This window comes from Peromyscus leucopus, chromosome 14 (assembly GCF_004664715.2).
Source record: "Peromyscus leucopus breed LL Stock chromosome 14, UCI_PerLeu_2.1, whole genome shotgun sequence".
In the NCBI taxonomy this organism is placed as follows: domain Eukaryota; kingdom Metazoa; phylum Chordata; class Mammalia; order Rodentia; family Cricetidae; genus Peromyscus; species Peromyscus leucopus.
Genome location: NC_051075.1, coordinates 62,975,747 through 62,996,754, shown reverse-complemented (window position 1 = coordinate 62,996,754; position 21,008 = coordinate 62,975,747). Strand labels below are relative to the sequence as shown.

Genomic DNA, 21,008 nt, shown 5'->3' with positions numbered 1-21,008 from the left:
TGCTACCTGTTCAATGTTGTGGGAGTCTTCTTTTTCCTATTTCAATTCTTCTTCCCCATTAATTCAACATTTTATTAGCACTTAAATATTTTTTTTTGCCTGACCTTGCTAGGGTTTTCAAAAGCTATTGAATTAATAGCATCCAGATTTAATGTGCTATTTGCTCCTTTTAGATCATTAATGAAGATGTACAACAAGAGCAGTTTTCTAGCCTTTTGTCATATTTCTTGATTTGCTGTCCTCAGCCAGCCATCATGGCTGTTAATAGAGTTCCTATCAAATCCAATTTGGAAAGATGCCCTTTAAAAATACCTAATTTCGAGTTTGTTATTCCCAGTGCACATTTTCTGTGAGCATCAATGTTAAGGTAAAAAATCTCAGAATGTTTTCCTGTGAAATAAGATAGAAACTCAGAAAGATATAGAATAGAATAAAGCATTGCTGCACCTGCTCCTAATAGCATTATTTTCTATGAAATAAAGAAATTTGATCTGACTGGAGTCAGGCAATTCTCTCCTTGACACATGGCATCTTAAAGGGAAAAAAAAAGAAAGATAAAGATAAAGAAATAAACTAGCCAAGGAGGGTTGATGTGGATAAAATCAATTTGGGGAAGACTGAGACGGCTTAGATTTAACCCTGTGCATGTGTTCTCTTCTGTTCTGTGCCTCAGGTCCACAGGAAAAGTGTAGTATACAGGCTCTCTACAGTTGGGAGTCTAGTTTAGCATTGTGTGATGTTTTCTCTGAGTGGCCCCCAGAACACACCATAGATTCTCTTTGCTTTTGTTTGAATTCCCTGCTATGATGCAGTGATACAATTTGGGCATGGGGATTCTCTCTCTGGAAGAAATTTTAGATTATATAAATATAACAACACAATATAATCTGGAAAAAGAATGCCATTTGATAAAATGTTAGTGTCACTGCCAGGCAATTGCATGCAATGCCTTGCCTTGATGAATATTAGTAAAATAGTGACTGACAGTCACCTCTCTGATCTGAGGTTCTAAATGACGCTAAAACTCCTTAAGTAAATTTGTCATGAATTCTAATTGATAGATCTCCCATTGGTTTAATCTCATATACCAAGGGTTAATAATACTTACTATTCCCATCAGTTTACAAATTTCAAATATTTTAAATGTTCAGTTTTAGTAATAATGGAACATTTTGTCCAAGTAAGTAAGGTCAATAAGCTCATGAGTCATGTGCTTCCCTGACCCTGAATGAAATACCTGTGGTCTAATTTCCTCTTCCCCTGTTACCATGATTTAGGCTGGTAGCTGATCAAATAAGACACATGTCAAGAATCAGAAATGGCCAAGATAGAAAAAATAGAACTGTTAGAGTGAATTATTCAGATAATATCTTATGCTTTTAGCTATCTCAGATACGCCCTCTTGGGCCTCATCTTCCCATAGCATATCCATTGGGTTACAGCTCTATGAATCATCACTGAAGGAAAGTTTATGCTCTGATCAACCCTAACTGAACATCAAGGGAAAAGATTTTCCTGTATCATTCACTATCATGTGTCCCTGTAGTCGGAAGTTTTCCTGTGTCGTGCCTGGTCCCACAGCTGCTCAGAACCAAATAAACACACAGAGGCTTATATTATTCTTAAACTATGACCATGGCAGGCTTCTTGCTAGCTAGCTCTTATATCGTAAATTAAGATTTCTAACCTTTCCACATGGCTTGTGATACTTTACATCTTGCTTCTCCTGGTGGCAACTAGCAGCATCTGCTTCACTCTCCTTTCTCCTCCCCTATCTCTTGGATTTCCTGCCTGGCTCCATCCTCCCCTGCCATAGGCCAATGCAGTTTTATTTATCAACCAATCAGAGCAAGACATATTAACAGCATACAGAAAGACATCCCACAGCATGACCCCATTCCAAGAACTGAAGTTCTGCAGAGTTCTCCTCCAGAATTCCTTGTATGGGTTGCTCAGGTATGTCTTTCTCCTGTCACTTGGATGTTCCACTCAAAGGCCTACAGAGATAGCATAATGTGTAGTTCTCTCCTAGGTGCGTGAACCACCACTATCCAGATCTGGCTCTTTCTATGTCTAGCCTTTCCTTTCATAAAGTTCTTCCTTACAATTTCATTTCTTTATAAATATCTACAAAGTTTCCCAAGATGAAGATTTATTTCTTTCTATACACTGGATTTCTTCCCAGCAATCAAACAGTAAACCCAGCCTTTCAGCAGCAGAGATTACTAATACCTCTGCCTTTCCTAAATTTCCTAAAAACTTGTCATGGCCCATCTCTTAGTCAGGTTCCATTTGCTCATGAACAGAAGTTCATCTGGTGCATTCACTTATTTGTACATAACAACTGAGCACTGCAACTAGCCACTATGTTTACCAAATGCATATGTTAGTGTCTTAATCTCCAGCTCCTCAGAAAGTGAATTGTTCGGAGCTTTTTTTTTTTTTTTATAAAGATAAATAATTTAAAACAATACCACTAGATTTGCTGTATGATTGGTGTCCTTGTAAGGGGGATGAATTGGTGAAGAGATATACAGAGAGAAGATCATTTGAAGATATGAGGAAAAAAGACCAGAAGTAAAACAAAGAGAGAATCCTCTAGAGACATCAGCTACTTAACCTCTTGATTTCAGAATTCTAAAACCAAATATGGCTGACTTTGTTGTTTAAGTCGCTTAGCCTCTATAACTTTGTCATGGCAGCCCTTGGAAAGACAAACAAATAAACAAACCAAACATATATAACAGTCCACTTGTAAATCACTGAGACACTAAGTAACAATATAGATAAGATCCCTTTCTTCGATGAGACTAAAGATCCCCAGGAAGTAAAACAAAAACTTGAAAATTACTAGCTATGACCTAACACATCTTGGTATGCTCTGTTATAGTCTCATCACATATTCTAAGACACATTATGCACAACTGGACACTAAAAATAGCAGAAATTCTAAAGGACTCATGGCTGCATGCATTTTTTAAAGACTAAAGATCCTTGTAGTGAAAGCACTAACAAAAACAACAACCAAAAAAAAAAAAAAAGCAAACAAGTTTCACAGCTGTATTAATTAGTTTTCTGTTGTTATGATAAACTACCCTGACAGAAACAACTTAGAGGATGAAAGAGTCTCAGAGTGAATACAATCCATCATGGCAAGGAAGGCATGTCTGCAGAAGAATGAGCCCAGCTGATGGTTAGGAACTAGATTTCATTGGCACACAGGAAGCAGAGGGAGAGAAAACAGGAAGTCAGTCTAGGCTATAAAACCTCAAATCCCATCCTTAGTGATACACTTCCTCCAGCAAGGATCTACAGCCTATAGGTTCCACAACCATTCCAAACAGTGCCACCAACTGGGTGTTCAAATAGCAAGCCTAGAGCTGGCATTTCTCATTCAAACTCCACAGCAGTTAAATCAACACCAGCATTTGTAGGCAACACCATTGCTAGTCTATACTTTGTAAATTCTGATTTCTGCTTTGAGAGGAAAGCCATGAAGTTCAATCTGCTAGTGACCAGCTTATTAATGCTTGAAAACTGGATCCAGAACAAAAATCTCAACATCTTTTATGTTAGTGTTACTCACCCAAACTTCCTTACCTGCTACTCCAGACCTATCCAGTATAGGAAATATAGCAGTGGTTTCTAAAATAACCAAGGCAGCCACTAAATGCACATGTTTCTGCCAGTTTTAATATTTGTTTCTTAAACCATTTTACAATTTGCCAGGCTTCCCTTTAACCTGATCACTTCAAAACATTAATGCTCTGAGGAAAAATCAATATAAACCAGTCCTCCAATCTCCAAATTAAACTGACATCATTTTGTTTTCAAATGATTTAGAAGGTGATTAGTATCAACAATTCCTTAAAGAGAAGCCTGTTGTTTATCTACCTACAGAGGGATGGTGAGAGGGTGTGTAACCTTTAACAGAGGGCTCAGGTTACACAGTATGAAGAGATTCAAATATAAATTGAAATGTTAATAGCTGCAAGACACACTAATCTGTGTGAAAAAGTATTCAATTTAATTATATACCCCATGCCACTGCAGAGCCTGCATTATCCTATGAATATTTTACAGTTTCTTTTAATATCTGCAAGCAGCAAATGATATTTCACTGTATGTGTTTATTTAGTGGACAGCTATTTAAATAAGTAATTTCTTATATACTCTCCAATTTTGGCATAACAATTTTACTATAATTCAAGCCTCATAATACTGAAAAACTTGAATCTCTCCAGTCCTGAGAAGATCAACTTGAGTATACCATTCCTGAATTAAGTATATCATACTGTCCTGATTTATTTAACCATATAAAATCCACCAATGACAAATGACTTTGGAGGGGGTATTCACTTTCAAATATCTTAAACAATAGTTTTTGGTCAAAATATGTCTTTGACATATTTTTGAGAAATAAATGATTGACATGATGGATGAACATATAGATCACAATGTGAAGGAAAGATAATTGACTAACCCTATGTTCTCTGTATTGAAATCAGGAGATGAGAAAATGAACCAGACAATGCTCACTACCTCCAGGATCACTCTTTCCTAAGTAAACTAAGACAGGGAAGGAATCAAGGAAACATACATAACTTAATACAGAAGATGTATAATGGAATCATATGTAAGGCCAGGTACTGCCAACAGTTCCCTTCCCACATAGGAAATGATGCAGATATTGTATAGGCACTCATTGTTTGAAGGATGAATTACTTACATATATATATATATGCCAATAGACATGACAACAAATCTCAGGTCTCCATTTTTATATGCATGGGAAGTATATCTACAGATGACAGCTAACCTAATTTATAATAAAAAGGTAATGAAGAGGCCAGCACCAATAGCATCAAGAAGTGACTGAATCTTCTCCCAGTTGAACAGCCCAGTCTCTAGTTCCTAGTGCCCAAGCACACCATTGCCCCACCCCCATCGCAGCCCCACTGAGCAGGCCAGCAGGCAAGGCTTCTGTAGGCAGGTTGATCCACCACCATCCCTCTTAGACTTTGTTAGTCCCACTTCACATGCCTCATGGCAAACCCACCCCTTGTCCTTGACCTCAGTTCCCTGAGACACAGACACTGCCTGCACCAATTGTACTGAGAGCAGTTCCCTGAGATACAGACACCATCACCATTAATTGGACAAAAAGCAGCCCTTGGAGGAACAGGTACAGCATGCACTGATTGGAGGAAGAGATGGGTAGATGCCAGTGCAAAAATACATTCAACAACATAAAGACCAATATGGCACCATCAGAACTTAGTGGTTCTACAACAGCAAGATCTGAACACCCCAATGTAGAAGAAGCAGAAGAAGACAACTTTAAAAATAACCTTATGACTATGGTAGATGCATTTAAAAAGGAAATGAAAAATTCCCTTCAAGAAACCCAGGAAAAAAACAAATAAAAAAATTGGAGGAAATTATTAAATTCCTTAAAGAAAAAGCAATCAAACAGGTGAAAGAAATAGTTCAAGACTTGAAATTTGAAATAGAGGCAATAAAGAAAACACAAACAGGAAATTCTGGAAATGGAAAATCTGGGTAAACAAACAGGAACTACAGATGCAAGCATAACCAACAGAATGCAAGAGATGAAAGAGAGGATCTCTGGCATTGAAATAAGATAGAGGAAATAGATTCATCTGTCAAAGTAAACATTAGAGCCAACAAAGTCATAGCACAAATCATCTATGAAATCTGGGACATCATGAAAATACCAAATCTAAGAATAATAGGGATAGAGTAAGAAGAATACCAGCTCAAAGGCACAGAAAATATATTCAACAAAATCATAGAAGAAAACCTATCAACCTTAAGAAGAAAATGTCTATGAAGATGCAAGAAGCTTACAGAACTCGAAATAGACTGAACCCAAAAAAAATTACCTTGCCACATAATAATTAATCCACAAAACATACAAAATAAAGAAATATACTAAGAACCACAAAGAAAAAAGGCTAAGTAATGTATAAATGCATACCCATCAGAACAACATCCAATTTCCCAATGGAGACTCTGAAAGTCAGAAGGTCCTGGATAGACATTATGGAGACACTAAGAGACCATGGATGCCAGCCCTGACTACTATACCCAACAAAACTTTCAATCACCATAGATGGAGTATCCAAGATATTTTATGACAAAACCAGATTTAAACAATACCTATCCACAAATTCAGCCCTACAGAAAGCACTAGATTGTAGATGCATTCACACAAACACAATCTCACATGGGTAAATTCCAAAGAAGGGAAATATGCACACACACTCCCACCAAAAAATAACAGGAATTAACAATCACTAGTCAATAAAATCCCTTAATATCAATGGACTCAATTAGCCTATAAAAAGACACAGGCCAATGGAATGAGTAAGAAAACAGGATCTGTCCTTCTACTGCATACAAGAAATACACCTTAACTTCAAAGACAGACACTACCTCAGAGTAAAAGTTTGAGAAAAGACTTTCCAATCAAATTTTCTTAAGAAGCAAGTTGGTGTAGCTATCCTAATATCTAACAAGCTAGACTTGAAATTAAAATTAATTAAAAGAGATAAAAAAGGATATTTCATATTCATCATAGGGAAAAAAATCCATCAAGATAATGTCTCAATTCTGAACAATTATGCCCCTATTACAAGGGCATCCACATATGTAAAAATAAATAAATAAATAAATAAATAAATTACTAAAGCTAAATCACACATCAAACCCCACATATGGAAGACTTCAAAACCCCGCTCTCACCAACTGACAGGTATGCAGACAGAAACTTAACAGAGAAATAAGGGAATTAAAGTTGTTATGGCCCAAATGAGCTTAACAGGCATCTATAGAACATTCCACCCAAATACAAAAAAAAAAAAAAAAAAAAAGAATATAACCTCTTCTCAGCACCTCATAGAGCTTTCTCTAGAACTGACCATATACTCAGTAAAAAAGCAAATCTCAACAGACACAAAAAATAAAGAATAATCCACTGTATCTTACCAGATTACGATAGCTTAAAGTTAGAATTCAACAACAACATGAATTATAGAAAGTCTATACAATCATGGAAACTAATGCTCAACTGAATCAGCACTGAGTCAAGGAAGAAATTAAAAAAAAAAAGAAATCAAAGACTTCCTATAATTCAATGAAAATCAGTGTACAACACACCCAAATTTATGGGACACTATGAAAGCAGTGCTAAGAAGAAAGCACTAAATGCCTACATAATGAAGTTGGAGAAATCTCACATTAGCAATTTAACAGCACACCTGAAAGCTCTAGAACAAAAAGAAGCAAATTCACCCAGGAGGAATACATGCCAGGAAATAATCAAATTGAAGGCTCAAATCAATAAAATAGAAACAAAGAGAACAATACAAAGAATCAATGAAAGAAAGAGTTGATTCTTTTAGAAAATCAACAAGCTAGGCATTGCCTATCCAAACTAACCAAAAGGCAGGCAGAGAATGTCCAAATTAACAAAATCAAAAATGAAAAGGGAGATATAACAATAGACACTGAGGAAATTCAGAGAATCATCAGGTCATATTTCAAACACCTGTACTGCATAAAACTGGAAAATCTAAAAGAAATGGACAATTTTCTGGATAGGTACCATCTACCCAAATAAAATAAAAACCAGATAAACAATTTAAATAGACCTATAATGCCTAAGGAAATAGAAGCAGCCATCAACAATTGTAATCCCAACCCAAAAAAGCCCAGGACCAGATGGTTTTAGGCCAGAATTCTTCCAGAATTTCAAAGAAGAGCTAATACCAATACTCTTCAAATTGTTCTACACAACAGAAACAGAAGGAACATTACCAAACTCTTTTTATGAGGCTACAATTACCCTGATACCCAAACCACACAAAGATGCAACAAAGGAAGAGAATTACAGACCAATCTTTCTTATGAACATTGATGCAAAAAATACTCAATAAAATACTAGCAAACTGAATCCAAGAACACATTAAAAAAATCATCCATCATGATCAAGTAGGCTTTATCCCAAAGATGCAGGGATGGTTCAACAAATAAAAATCTGTCAATGTAATCCATCATATAAACAAACTGAAAGAAATAAAAAACACAAGATCATCTCATTAGATGCTGAAAGAGCCTTTGGCAAAACTCAACACCCCTTCATGATAAAGGTCTTGGAGAGATCAGGAATACAAGGTATATACCAATACATAATAAAGGCAATATACAGCAAGCTGGCAGCCAACATCAAATTAAATGGAGAGAAACTCAAAGTGATTCTACTAAAATCAGGAACAAGAAAAGTCTGTCCACTCTCTCATATCTGTTTGATATAGTACTCAAAGTTCTAGCTAGAGCAATAAGACAACAAAAGGAGATCAAGGGGATTCAAATTGGAAAGGAAGGGGTTGGGGATTTAGCTCAGTGGTAGAGAGAGCCCTTGCCTAGCAAGCACAAGCCCTGGGTTCGATCCTCAGCTCAAAAAAAAAAAATGGAAAGGATGAAGAATGAATTAAGAAAAGGTGGTACATTTACACAAGGGAGCATCATTGAGATGTAAAAAAAATAAAATAAAATAATATGACATCAGGAGCAAATGGATGGAACTAAAAAATATCATCCTGAATGAGGTAACCCAGACTCAGAAAGACAAACTCACTCATAAGTGGATACTAGATGTAAAGCAAAAATAACCAGGCTATAACCAACAGCTCCAGGCAGAGAAGCTAGATAACAAGGAAGACCTTAAGAGGGATGCTTGGAATGCCCTGGGAAGGGGAAATAGATGATATCTCCTGGGTAAACTGGGGGTGAGGAGGCAGTAGAAGGGTGGGGATGGGGGATGAGAACATGAGGGAATGGGATGGTCGAGCTGGGGGAGGGACTGAGTAGGAGAGCAATGAAAGAGATATCTTGATGGAGGGAGTCATTATGGAGTTAGAGAGAACTCTGATGCTAGGAAAATTCCCAGGATTCCATAAGGATGACCCAACTAACATTACTAGCAATAGTGGAGAGGGTACCTGAACTGGCCTTCCCCTGTAATCAGACTGGTGAATACCCTTACTTTCATGATAGAGCCTTCATTCAGTAACTGATGGAAGCAGATGCAGAGATCCACAGCCAAGCACAAGGCCAAGTCTTGTGAAAAAGAGGGAGGAAGGATTATATGAGCAAGGGGCATCGAGATTATGATAAGGAAATTTACTGGGACAACTGAACCAAGCTTGTAGGAACTCATGAACTCTAGACTGACATCTGTGGAGCCTGCATGAGACCAAAGTAGGTCCTCTGCATTTGAGAGACAGTTGTGTAGCTTGGTCTGTTTGAGGGGCCCCTCGAAGTGGGATCAAGATCTATCCATGTTTCACAACCTGGCATTTTAGAGTCAATTCCTTAATGTGGGATGCCTTGCTCACCCTTGATACAGGGGAGAGGGACTTGGTCCTGCCTCAACTCAATGTACCTGGCTTTGCTGACTCCCCATGGGAGGCCTTACCCTTTTGGAGGAGTAGATGGGAGGTGGGTTGGGCAGTAGATGGTGGGAGGGACCTGGAAAAGGGAATGGAAGGAGGAACTGTGGTTGGTATGTAAAAGAATAAAAAATTAAAAGAAAAAGAAATGTAATGGAGATGACACATTTTCAATTAAATTTACATGTGTAAAGATTAGTGGAAAATTCAGTGTAAAGAGCAAACATCTGATAATACTAAAATTCGAAAGCTGTAGAATTCTAAATTTCTGGAAATATTGAAGAAGTTTAAATACACAAAGGAAGAAAACTTCAGAAAGTTTCTGAGAAACACAAAAAATATTATGTTTATAAGTAGAAAATGAAAGTCATAAACTTTAATAGATATTCAAGTCTGAGTCGCTATTGCCTTAGAATGTGTTACCATTGTCAGCAAACATAAGCATGAAATTAGCATGTTTTTAAGTCATACCATGTATGGGGAATAGTTCACTCTTGGGCTATATTTCACTAACAACATTCTACACACTTCAAATTCAAAAGATGCTCCAGGAAATGCCTAAAGTACCTGCTGCATTCACTGCCCCATAGGTGTTACCTGTCAGGTGGCTGTGTCATGTACTTATTCATGTGTTCTGAGTTGCTTCTAACAGTGACAACTCAAGTCTAAAGCACTTTTTATCTCTCAGAATTTCTACCAGATAAGGGTGGAAGCAATGTGGTCAATTGCCTAAAACAACCTTCTTCTCTGGTTTGAAATAGGACAACTAATGACTAAGAATATTTATCAATATGCTAGAATTTATTTGGGGATAGGAAAAACACTCCCCTTTCCTTCAAAGAAGAACAAATTCATTTTAAGAACACAGCCAGCCAACCTCCTGATGCAGAATACAGGCTGGGATTAACACGCCAAGGCAACCTCATTACTTTAACATTCCAGTTTGTCATTTTTATTGCATGGGCCCTATCTCCCCACCCCTCTCTCCTTCCTTTCATTCCCCCTCTTTCCCCTACTTTCTGTGCAAATCCTTCAAAAACACATGCATGTGCTTGAATGAAGGGACCCTCTAGTGGCTGCTTTCCAACAAAACCCACATTTACCTCCACAGACCTCAACAGCACTGTTTATCTCAAAGTTAAGGGACAAGGTTGCTTTTCCTTTTCTTGTAAGTAAGGAGTAAGTTGAAGTGTGTTCTGTTGCTCCCTGCCTGGTAATAGTGTCTATCTCTTATCTTTATCAGACAACATGGAGATGCTCTTTAGTCTGCTGTCTTTATACTGGGCTGATATGGCAAAATGCAGCTTTGGGGAAATAAACACACACACATCACCACCTACTCGAAAAACTGTCTCCTTCCTTGTATTTCATGCTGCCCCCAGAGAACAGATAGTGCCAGAGTAATAAATGAAGTGGGCGATTTAGCTATTGAACCTGAGAAAAAACTCATGGTGTGAATCTGTACTCTTGAGAGAATTTGCTGAGTAGCATTAGGCAAGCTATTTTCTGACAACTTATAGCTAAAGCTCAAATGGAAATTAAGTGTTTCAGAACCATTCAGGAAGATGACTCATGTTGAAGCTACCATTCTTATGTGAAACAGGAATTTCAGTGGAGGCCTTTGTTCAGAAATGAAAATGTAAGCAGGTGAGAGCCCTGCATTGTGGAGTGGCCTTTTTCCCTGGCTGCCCTTTGGAGACAGCTGCCTAGGGAGACTGCATCTTGGATTTGAATGAGTTAATTAATTCCAGACTGTACTGATCCCTCTTTAGAAAAATGCTCACCCAAGTATCTAAGCCCTGGTGTTATAAGGAATCACAGTAACAGGAGTAGGAGTTTGAGTATGGAAAATGGGAGGAGGGGCATTTGTTTGTTTGTTTGTTTGTTTGTTTGTTTGTTTTCAGAATCAAAAGAAATCCAACTCAAACTCATCTAAAACTAAAAAAGGCACATGCTGGTATACTGCCTGCTTAAACTGCTAGGGTTCACTCAGCTCTGGGTATGTTTGACTTAAAATCTACAGGTCTAGGTTTCTCCCAATCTTTTAGTTCTCTCTGAAGGCACAAAGACGAGTGTTTATAATCTCAGATGTGACTGGCCTTCTGTTTGAAACGCAGCAAGGTACAATATCTTCTTTCCAAAGGCTTCAGTGAACTTCATAATCTCTCCTTGACTTTGGTAGTTACATTCACATGAAGCACAACAGTATGAGAGTTTGGCTAATTCTGCCACACCTCTAATCAAAGGGAAGGACATCGTGTGGTCATGCATAACTGAACGAAAGGCTATGGTAAAAAAACAAACACAAACTGAAACAATCATCACAAGGGACTTGTGCAGGGGCAGGACAAGAATGTAAAGTGGAAAGAACCTGGGCTATCTATGGCCTGCAGTCCAGACCAATAATACCAGAATTCTTTGGGTCACATCCAGATAGTTTTAAAGGTCCCAAGCTGATTGTAATGCATAGCCACTCTTAGGAAATACTGCTAGTAGGCGTCAAGTCCTCCTTCCTCAGAAGCCGTCTGTCTAGAATAGATGCCAAAGTCCTTGAATATCTACCTTCACTCACTCCTTTGGACAGTCTTTGGAGGTGTGATTGTTCTAAGCTCAGTGAGACAGTTAATCCTCTCAATGCCAGGGAATCTCTACCGTTTCCCCTCTTGTTTTTCACCATCCAAGTCAGATAACTAAGGTTCAGATTAACTTGTTTGTGGACCACTTCACAATGATTAGAACTTGAAACCATCTATCTATGAGTGATTAGGCAGCTACTTATTTAATAGCTATGTGTGTCACTGAAGTTGTCATGTGTCTGAGACTCAGATCAAGTAAGACAGCCATGAAGGCGCAGTGTCATGTCCCATCTACATCTGCTCTCTTCTTCATCTGCATCAGTATGTCTTTTCTCTCTCTTTTTTTTTAATCTCTTTCTTCATGCTGTGTTTTTTGCACTCACAGATTGTACTGGAATAAGTCCTGGGAGCTATTGACCTTCTCACTATGGACTTTCCTAACTCTGTTCTCACCTTCTACATTCTGCCTGTCTTCTCACTTATTATTCCCTCATCTTGAAGCTCATATATCTTTTCATGTTGTGTGCTTGTGTGGGGTGTGGGGGGAGGATGTGTGTTGCATGCTGGTGCAGGTGTGTGTATGAGCTTGCATGTGGGCAGCAGAAATCAACTTCGGGTATCATTTCTCAGAAACTTCTCACTCTTTCTTGAGATAGGTTCTCACACTAGAATCTGGGCGTCACTAATTAGGATAAAGCTGGACAGTGAGCCCATAAGGATCCACCTGTCTCTATCACCCTAGTTCTGGTATTAAAAGTGAAATTTGCACCACCACACCAAGAATTTTATATGCATGTAAGGGTATTAAGCTTAGGTCACCATAACTGCACAGGAAGCATTTTAGCAACTGAGCCTAATCTCTGTATTTTAAGTGTCCTGAAGTCACTTGTTCTCAAACTCTGATGTGACAGGACAGTCACATATTTGGATCTTATTGTTAAATTATTTCTAGAATCATTTTATTATTCTGATACTACAACTATAACTATTATAGTTTTATGTCCCAATCTTAAAGCCTATCATTTCCTGAAGGAACTCTCATTCTCTTATTGAATAATAGCTTTAAATATCAAAGTCTGAACACTAACATTATTATTGGTTAATAGGGTTTTGTTATATCTAATTTATATATATATATAGATATAGATAGATATAGATATAGATATTCTAAATCTCTATATAACTATATACCCCTATCCATATCTATATATCTATCTATATATAATCATCTACTTCATGATTCATGGTATCTACAGTTCCAATCCATTCCCATGGAGATCATCATAGCCTATTGTAATTCAGCTGCTCTCCTTCATCCCACAGTGAGAATTCTGGTTCTCATTATGTGCTATCAGTATACATCATTATTCCAATCCATTATGTATGCCAAGTACTTTCACAATTATTAACACACACCTTAAAGAAAGCATCCTTATAAGTTGGAACACATACACACAATTATTTTGTGCTTAGTCTTACAGACTCCACTGGCTCCCAAACCCACTTACTCCTGTAATTTATTTTTCCAATCCATTCATTGAGGTTATCACATATATGTTATATGTTTGGAATTTTTTGTCAAATTCTACTTTCTGTCTAGTAATTCACTCCAACTCTTACATGTTTTTCACTTGCATACATAGATGTTAGTTGTACCTGAAATTTTATGAGTTATGACAAGTGCTTATATGCTGTAGTTACTCTTATAGCATCACAGGGTACACTCTCAACCATGAAGAAAACCTTAAGCTCCATCTATTCTCCATTAATTATTTAATTGTAATTTATTTTTTTCAAAAAAAATTCAAGGCTACTGTGAAATCCTGGACTCTTTATTGCATGACCCTATTTCCTTGGAATCATATATATGTGATAGAGGATTAAGTAGGTGGGCTTAATTTTGGTTTGTTTTACTCAATTCTAAGCGTGTAGGATTCAGCTGTATCTTTTCATGGGTTGATAGTAGAATAATATCCCAGGGTATGAATGATTCACTGATTGTTTTCCCAAACGAAGCTTCTGTGAAGCTCCTCATACAGAATCAATATCAGCATATTGTTCAACTTAGTCAGATCCATGCCTAGAACATCAATTGTTGAAACAATAAGATTATGAAATCTTTTCTAGAAACTGTCAACTGCTTATCAATGGGGCTGCACAATTATTCTTTCCCACCAGCAACAGGAGTTCCTACTTTTAGCTAGGCTGGCTAGCCATTGTTATTGCCAGCTTTTAAACATTGTACCTGCTCGATTGGAAGGCTTTAGTGTCACGCCATTGTTTTAATTTGCAATTCCTTAATCACAAGTCATGTTCAGTATTCTTATGTTCATTTGTCATCTGCATGTTATCCAGGACATTTGTGTAGAGTTTCACCCAATTCTTATGGAATTACTTCTTATTGTTGAATTTTAAGAACCCCTTGTTTACTTTATTTGAATATTTTTAGTTGAATACTAGTTGAATATTTTTAGAAGTCTATTTTGCAGGCTTTTTGTCAGAGTTCAGGATAGGTATTCCCTTACCTTTGTCTCTCCATTTCACTACATGTTGGACTATTCTCTGTGTACGTATTTATGCATTTAGATCTTGTTAATCTACAACAATATAGGAAAACAAAACCCAAAGGGATGCTTTTGTTTTTTATTCTTGTAAAAAGCACTTCTTGTGTTTGGAAGATTTCCTGTACATAGATCTTGTGAAATGGATTTAGCTAAATTATGATAGTTTTATTCTGAGTTTGATTTTCTTCAGAGCAGAGGAATCAGCTGACACATTGACCAGGAAAAATAAGCATAGAGAATGTCCCTGGAAATAACCAGAGAGAGGAACAGCTTTTCTCAAGGCAAATAGTAAATTCTCAGTTAGAAGACAAAGTCAAAACTAGAGTCAAGAGAAAATCAAAATTCTAGAAAGAATAAGGTGCAGGCATTAGAGTCATGAAATGACCTATGGTGATTAGAGGAGACTTCTTCAGTGCCCTTGCACTGTGTTCCTGGACTATTAACAATTATAGAAACGAACTGCTCATTTGACCAAAATGCTTAGTCTCAATGTATCCACAAATTACTTTTCTGTTGTAATTTCTACAGTTTAAATCTTACAAGTAATATTTTATAGTCTCATTCTGACCAAGGAACAGGTTATTCTTCAGACTACTGTGAACAGAAAATTATGGAAAAACAAAAAACATAAAATCGCCACATGAAAAACATATCAAATGTGCTTAAGCTATAGAACATGCTTTGCATTGGTAAGAGTGGGGAGCATATTTCATTCTTTAAGCCATTCTTGGTTTCCAGGAATTTCTGTTTCCAGCCAGCCACTGAGCATAGCTGACATCAACTGTAGCAGCTATACCATGCTTCATTGTCATGGTCTCCTTTCCATTTATTGGGTGTTTTATGAGAAATGTTAACGTTTGCCCAAAGAAATTAGACCTTACTAAGTAGTTGGAAACCCTGAAAGAAAATTTAAAAGAGATGAAAAGTAAATCAGTCTAACAGGTGAGTAATTGAAGAAAGGGGAATTTTTCACACAGGAGAGGTAATACTTAAAGATATAGTAAATTAGAATGCTTCAGAATTAGTTAATAAAGAAATCACATGTCCAAGCATTCCAGGACTCTCTTGTCTTGGAGGAAAGAAATTTGAGAGAAAAAATAGAGAATAATGAGAAAAGGAAAATGAACGTTGATGTCAACTTGTGGTAAAATATTTTGAGACAAATCTGCAATGATAGAAAAAATACTCCTCTTCAGATTGCTTAGGAAGTTATCACACAAAAGTTTTCTACTTTGTATTTTAGTATTATTCACTAACTAAGTACCTATGTAACGTTCTAAACACTACTTCATTAGACACACAGGAAAAAGAATATTTAAAATAGAAATGGAATAATTTCACCACACCCAATTCTTTTTCTTGGTAACTATTTTGTTCACTTCAAATTCTTCTTCATAAAAGATGTACATGTAAAATTGTGTCATCACATGGAGATAATTTCCTCTGCTTGGGATGTAAGCCTGCCCTTCACACAATCACAAGTCATCTCTGGTGGTGAGGAGCTTGGCTGTGCCTACTGGAAGCAGAGGAAGAAACTCAAGGCTTTGTGCCACAATACAGATTTTATGGGTGCTCTGGTCAGTTGCGCTCTTGGTAGAGCCTAAAGAGAAGGGCATAGGTGTCAATCAGTCTAGAATACAAAGCTGTTGTGCTCTAGCCTCTGGTTGAGCTCTGTCCTAAATAAAGGCTTACTCCGGCATATCAACATGCTTGGCATTTTGTTAACAACCCCATTCACATTTCTTGATGTCCCACTCAGCATAGCTAGACAGAGAGTACTATGACATTTTTATCTAAATCTATCAATACCCTCTTCCACAATGCTACCCCATCACAACTATCCCAATGACATTGACTATGACGTGTTAAATATCGGTCATCTTTTACAGAAGGCTTCAATCTCAGTCTATCAAGAAAAAAAAAGTGTGGGGGGGATCAGTTGTTAACCTTAAGTTTCTTTTAAAATCTGTCTTTAAAGTTCTACATGCTGCTTTCACCATCACTGCAGCAGTACTAGGAAAGTTTACAACTTACCTCTTGTTATATTTTGATCTCTGTAGTGCCTCCATTCTACTCTACTTCCCACTATGAGAGGGAGATTTCCTTCCTATGAATTTTTTTCTATGTCATATTATCTTTTGATCCTCAGTAAAGTAAGAACAGATACAGAGTGAAAGAAAGAAAATTTACCAAAATTGGAAGAACATGGCTAGGCAATTCAAATAAATGATTCTTGTATGTATTCTACCAGCAATACATCAATTATCTTTGGCACATCTTTTTCAGATCCCTGCCTTGCATAACTCGCACTAAGCCTATGTAATTGCATGGTGAAGAAGGCTGAAATTCTTCTAGAAAAGGACATGCTCAAGAACAGGCTGAGACCTTATCTATTTCCCCTTCAGGGCGTTCCATGCACCCCTCTTAGGGTCCTTCTTGTTAGCTAGCTTCATTGGAGCTGTGGGTTCTAGTCTGCTTATCCCTTGCTTTACATCTAGTATCCACTTATGAGTAAGTGTTTGTCTTTCTGAGTCTGGGTTACTTCACTCCGGATGATATTTTCTAGTTCCATCCATTTGCCTGCTAATTTCATGATGTCATTGTTTTTTACTGTAAAATGTGCAGCCCAGGATGGCCTCAAACTCGAGATCCTCCTGCTTCTGCCTCCTTCAGCAAACCCTACAGGCATGTGCCACCACAACCAGGTCCAAGAGCAAACTGGGAGTAAGGAGGGGCAATAGAGGGCAGGAGATGGTGAATCAGAACATAAGGGGATGGGATGGTCCAGATGCAACAGGGATGAAGTAGGAGAACAATGAAATAGATACCTTTATAGAGGGAGACATCATGTGGAGAGGGAGAAACCTGGTAGTAGGAAAGGTCCCAGGAATCCCCAAGGATGACCCCAGCTTAGACTGCTAGCAATAATGCAGAGGATGCCTGAGCTGGTTTACACCAATAATCAGATAGGTGAATATCCTAACTGCCATTATGGAGCCTTCATCCAGTAACTGATGGAAGCAAATGCAGAGATCCACAGCCAAGCACCAGGCTAAACTCCAGGATTCTAGTCGAAGAGAGACAAAGGGGATTCTATGAGCAAGGAGCACCAAGATCATTATGAGGAAACCTACAGAGACAACCAAACCAAGCTAATGGGAACTCATGAACTTTAGACCAGCAGCTGTGTAACATCCATGGGACTGGACTAGGCCCTCTGTAGAAGTGAGACAATTGTGTAGCTTGATCTGCTTAAGGGGCCCCTTGGCAGTAGGATCAGGATCCATCCCTAGTATATGAGTTGGCTTTTTGGAGCCTTGCACAGCCATGGGGGAGGGTCTTGGACCTGCCTCAACTGAATGTACCAGGCTCTACTGACTCCCCAGGTAAGGCTGTACATTTTCAGAGGAGGGAATGGGGGATGTGTTTGAGGGAGTGGGAGGAAAGAAGAAAAGGGGATCTGTGCTTGGTATGTAAAATGAATAAAAAATTTCTTAAAAAAAAAAAAGAATAGGCTGAGATCACCAAATACATAAATGTGATATTTGCCTCTGCCTCCCAAGTGCTGGGATTAAAGGTGTGCGCCACCACCATCACCAGGCTAAAAATTCTCTTAAAAAATAGAATAGGCTGAGATCACCAACTCCATAAATGTGAAGTTTCTTAAACAATCCTGTCATCACTTCCTTTATTATACAATATTCACATTCTAAATTGAAGGTGCATTTATTGAAATCGGAGAAAGAACAGTTTAGCTGTACCACAGCATCAATGAGCAAGAGACTCCATAATGCTACTTCTAATAAACTACTGTGATGTGATAGAGGTCTTATATTTGTGGAAGGCATCTAATATCTTTGATTCCTTGAACATAATTTTCCAACCTACCTTATATTCTGAATACTAACTTAATCTAATGCTTTCCAAGTCCAGATCCCCTAATCATCTTCTGTTTTCTTGATGTTATTGCATAGATGATACTCTTTCTGGATATGCATTTCTCTGCATTATCTTTTGGATTTGTCTTTTAACCAAAAAATTTCCCTTTGCCTTGAATAAACCTGTGCTCTATCAGTTCCATGAACCTTCTCCCTGTTCAGCCATCTTTGTCATTTGTCTGTTTTCCTCAACTTTATTATCAGACTCTAAGAAGAAGTCATTAATCTTCTTGGAGCTCTTTTTATATCTATTTCCCCTATTTTCCTTATAATATACCTCCATAGATATATTGATGCAGTAATTATAATTATCACAACTTGTCATTTGTATTCATACAGCCTTCTGCTAACCCTCTTACTCTAAGTTGCGATCTTGGGTGTTTAAAGAAAATCATGTAAGTTGCAGTTGATAGTGTAAGTTTGTAAAATGTGTGCAATAGAAGGACGTAGTATATTCTATTGTATTATTTTTTGCTTTACTGGGCACCATCCCCAATGTGAAGAAATTTATAAAATAAAAGAGAAACTCCTTTTGAGAAAACCATACAGCTTGAACTGTGATTCACTTGTGCGTGCTGAATAGAATGTTGTTGGAAAACAGCTATGACTCATTTCAGGAGAAGTACATTAACCAAGAACCATGGAAATCTTCATTGTCCAAAAGATGGTTTTTAAGTTGATGACAATGGGGTGACAAGTTCAGAGTGCCAACACTTTTACTCACTATGTTTCTGTTTCAAAACACATCTTTTTCTTCTCTTCTCTTTCTTCTTACTTAGCATTATTCTATGAAATACTGTGAAGATACTTGGAAGTAACAACCATTATATTTCATATTAGAGTTGATAAAATATTTTGACAAACCATTCTCTAGTTCATACATCATTTTACTATTCTTTAAGTATGATGTATATGGGTGGTGATATTTTATTTGTATGTTAATAAATAAAGTTTGCCTGGAGATCAGGGGAAAGGCCAGCCATTTTAAGTAAACAAGAAGTCAAGCAGAACACTCCCTTAATCCTATCACTTTGCAGGCAGAGTCTCTATGTGTTAGGGAACAGAGCCAAGCATGGTGACACACACCTTTAATCCCAGTACCAACCACAGAGACCTAAAGGTCTGTACAGACAGATAGAAAGTGACAGAGCTTTGTAGGAAGAGGAAGTGAGGTAGCTGGGCTAAGATAGCCAATGAGAGGGCAGAACAGCAAGACAATAAAGACCTGGGTAGACAGAAAGTAACTCACATTTGGAAGCTGCAGAGTTGGTGAGGTAAAGTTGGCTGGTGGCTTTCCCTATTTTTCCTGATCTATGGTTTTCACCCCTATATTTGGCTCCATGTTTTTTATCTAATAAGACCACTTAGAAATTCATCTACATATGAGTTTGAAAAACTAAGGGAAACAGCAAAGCAAACAGTGCCCCACATAAAATGTTAAAATATAGTTAGTTGTGTATTAAAGTTCAGTGTAGCTGGGCGGTGGTAGAGCATGCTTTTAGTCCCAGCACTCGAGAGGCACAACCAAGCAGATTTCTGTGAGTTCAAGACCAGCCTGGTCTACAGTGCGAGATACAGGACAGGCACCAAAACTACACAGAGAAACCCTGTCTTAAAAAACAAACAAACAAAATAACAAACAAAAAAATGTTCAGTGTAGCTAAAAGATTTCCTGTGCCTACCTGGCTCCTGCACCCTCATGTCCCGCAGGCACTCAGACCCAAATGAACACACAGAGGCTTATATTAATTATGAACTACATGGTCTATTGGCTCATGCTTCTTGCTAGCTAGATCTTACATCTTAAATTAACCCATTTCTATAAATCTATACTTTGCCATGTGGCTCGTGGCTTACCAGTATCTTTACATCTTTCTTCTCATGGCCATGGCTCACAGTGTCTGCCTTGCCTTTCCTTTCTCTTCCTGTCTATCTGTCTTGATTTCCTGCCTGCCTCTAAGCTGCCTTGCCATAGGCCAAACGGCTTTATTTATCAACCAATCAGAGCAACACATATTCACAGCATACAGAAAGACATCCACAGCAGTTCAGTCTAACTAAAATGAAGAAGAGTAATTATTTTTTGTCAAGAAAGGGCTTAAATAGTATGTCTGAATAAAATCTCCACCCAGTAAGAAAGGTGCAACTTTTGGCAAGGAATGAGAAATACTTAGACTCCCTCAGAATGCGAAAAAATCTTTATTATAATGACCTTTGCTTGTGTGCAACAAGGATTTTGTAGAAATCATTCCTCAAATTTGAGATTTTATCGATGGCAATTATACTTTTTATTATGCTTTCTTTAAATGACTCATTTTCACTAGATGATAACAATGTAGTATTCTGGACTGAAATTCTACTTCTTGTCTATTCATTCAATTCTGCTTGACCAAGATACATAACAAAATGACCTTGAATATACACATCTAAAACTCTAAGGAATCACTGATTTGT

The 21,008-nt window shown here is 37.6% G+C and overlaps 1 long non-coding RNA gene across 1 annotated transcript in view; it reads right to left on the bottom strand.

The window, feature by feature from the left end:
* The window catches only part of LOC114697591, a 58,490-nt gene that overhangs the window by 1,151 nt on the left and 36,331 nt on the right, over positions 1-21,008 (bottom strand). The gene's annotated exons all lie outside the window — the stretch shown is intronic.